The sequence below is a fragment of the Atta colombica genome, unplaced genomic scaffold (assembly GCF_001594045.1).
Source record: "Atta colombica isolate Treedump-2 unplaced genomic scaffold, Acol1.0 scaffold321, whole genome shotgun sequence".
Classification (NCBI taxonomy): domain Eukaryota; kingdom Metazoa; phylum Arthropoda; class Insecta; order Hymenoptera; family Formicidae; genus Atta; species Atta colombica.
Window position 1 is genome coordinate 479035 of NW_017259428.1, and position 3146 is coordinate 482180.

The 3146-nt window shown below is 27.2% G+C and overlaps 1 protein-coding gene across 2 annotated transcripts in view; it reads left to right on the top strand.

Moving 5' to 3' along the window:
* Window positions 1-2515: 2515 nt before the first annotated feature.
* LOC108690450 (protein 5NUC-like) overlaps window positions 2516-3146 on the top strand; it is a 6758-nt gene continuing 6127 nt past the window's right edge. Inside the window, exon 1 of one of the 2 annotated variants that reach the window (XM_018197747.1) lies at window positions 2516-2577. The gene's annotated coding sequence lies outside the window, so the exon portion shown is untranslated. Of the gene's footprint in view, window positions 2586-3146 lie in introns of both variants that reach the window. The other variant, XM_018197746.1, reaches the window with a different exon arrangement.

The following is a 3146-nucleotide window of genomic DNA, read 5'->3' on the forward strand; positions in this document are numbered from 1 at the left end:
TATATATAAAGATATGCTCTTTCTGTTCTCACGTGATACGTTTTGGCTAAACAAAATTAGAATGACTTATATTACATAAACGTGATCATAATGCGTGACAAAAACAGAGGTTTGAGGTCTACACTAGTAAATAAATTGCCTCGAGTCATATCAATTTATATGATGTGCGAGATTAATTTATTTCTGACGAAATACAAGACACGTAATATAGGCAAATGGGAAAAAAACGAATTGCGAATATAATAGATGGGAAAGGATATGATGCCAAGGAGACTGTTGAATAACTTTGGCAACATTCTGGCTTGCTGACAGAAAGATAGTATTACGTTCTATACATTTTGGTCGCGATGGTGGGCAGCACACAATTGGAACTAATTATTCTAGCCAAAAAAACGCGTGTCAAGATTTCATCATATTAAGATTCTCAAGGATACAATAGACTCTTGTAAGCTTAAATAATAGCTTATTTTATTCAGAAATGAGAAATAATTTCTTTCTTAATGATGTAATATTAATTAATTCTGTAACTCTAATAATAAAACAATCGATAATTTACATCTGAAAAGATTTTAAGTCTGGAAAAGAATAATTACAATTGTATTGATTAATGCTATACGTATTAATTTAAATATTATATTTACATCAGTGTTATATTTACATCAAACTAAACTATATTATACTTACATCAAACAAAACAATTTTTCAGTTACTTTGCTGTTATTTTTTAAAAAACAATTTGATGATGATGTTGCAATTTTTTACGACGGTAACGCTAACTAACTAAACTAATTAAGGTTGTTAAATTAGAAGAGTCGCTTTGAAAAATAACTTGTTATGCGTTCCTTATTGAAAAAAGTAAAAATAACAGAGTTGGCAAACGCGTAACGTTATAAGTAACGAATAAAAAGTGTTACAAATTCAGAGATATTCTTTTCAGTAACCAATGACTTTTTCAACCTGTTACAAGTTATAATTGATTTTTCTAACTCTAATGTTACCATTACTATCATAAAAAATTCACAATGTCATTCAAATTGTTATTATAACAAGGTAACTATCAACAAAGTAATGATGTTACAAACAACGCGTTTCTTACCAACTTTGATTTACATGTTATGTATATGTATATAAATATACATATTATTTAGAATCAAATTAATTGTTCATTTGTGTTAAATAAACTGCCCGGTAATTGGTGAGAATTAAAGTATTTAAAGGAAGTTCAAGCAGATAATAATCGCAAATAAAAATGCAAATAAAAATGCACTTGAGAACTTAATATTCCATTAAATAATACTGTTTATTTAAAATTTACTTATTAATCGAATTTGCAGATTAATTTATTATTTCTTATCATGCATTAATCGGAAATTAAATCAACAATCAGACGAAAAAATAATTATAAATTTAATAAAACGCTGATAAAGAAATAAAATTATAAAGAAATTGTTTAAGACATAGAAATTTCACGCAAAACATAATTATCGCAAAACAACATTAGATCGATTTTTATCAAAATTTCTGTCAAACAACTAATAATAAACACATTTTTAGATTTCAATGTCAAATAATTGGATCATTCGTAAATATCATGATTACTTATATTAAAGATATACAAGCTGTTCAAAGAGCATAATTACGATAAAATACTGTTTAATAAATTAATATTAGCCAAAATGAATTATATATGATTTTTTTTGTTGAATCGTTTATTTTTCTTGCAATTTTTCCAAACTCTACTATATAATAGATTATCGTTTTAAGGCAGAACGTAAAAAAATCGTTACTCTCATGCAATAAAATGCATGATAAAAATACTAATGCCCATATTTATAGTCAGATCTTTTACTAAAACTTCCTTATAAATTTATCTTTAGATATTCAGTAGCCAATGAAATAATTCGTAGAGCGCAAAAGATAAATTTAAGGAAGCCTTAAATATAAGGCCTGCCTATGAATACGGGCATATATTTTTGTGATATCACTAATCCACTTTTAATATAAAATAAAAACATTTATTACTGTAATGAAACAGATTTTATTAGAATAGATTATTGGAATAGGATATCTCTTGTTATATTAGTCATTAGTTATATTAGTATATTTGTTATATTAACGACACACTTAACACATAGCGCAACTTAAATTTCGACACTGACTCCTAATTGCCCTGTTTAAATATATTAATTTATTATATAAAACAATTTTCTAATCATAAAAATTTTTTCTGACTCAAATATCTTTCTGAAAAATTTTGTAATATTTATATTAAAATATACATGTAATAATAATTAAAAATATAATATATAAAAACAATGTTATTAAATTAAATTTTAAAGCTAACTATAATAAAGCTAACATATCTCTCAATCCAATTTTCAATCTGTGAAAGAGAACCGAAGAACTTAAAAAATTGAATATCTACGATGGATTCTGCAAGATTCGAATAGGAACTTCAGTAGAGATCGGAAAGAAGTTCGGTGGGGCCTGCACGACAACGTCGATATTCAGTCGACGTCCGTCGCTCGAGAAAATCGGCTCGTATTTCTCGTCGCTCACACAAAACGCTGCGATAATGTAAAAAAGTGATTAATAATCATATATTTTCGATTTTGCAATTATACAAGTATTTAACAGCGCCATTCATAGTTGAAGTGATAGTCAGTGACGCACGTTACTCGATCATCTCATTCCTTCTTTCTTTCTTTTGACTTGCGGAAATAACGGAAGTGTTATTATTCTAAAAAATTTGCGATAAGTTTAATTAATATTTCCGTGAATGGTACCGATGCACTCATTTCGCGAAACTTAATTTTATGTTGCGTCGCTTTCTCTAAAGTTGCGCTACATTACACGTGTGTGTACACGTGTACAGAATATTACTTAGTGCACAGTAATTCGCACGGAGTTACATACCTCATTGATATTCAAGGCAACGCATACGGTGTTATTCAACTTATCTCCAATCGTCGTTTATATTAACTATTAAACACACACAAGATATATTTCTAAAATAACTAACTACATTTTAGAATATAATAATTAAGTATATTATTTTACAATAGATAAGTGTATTCCACTTATATATTATACTAATCCAAAAATATTATATAAAATATAAACATATGTTTGCCATTCTGCTTCAG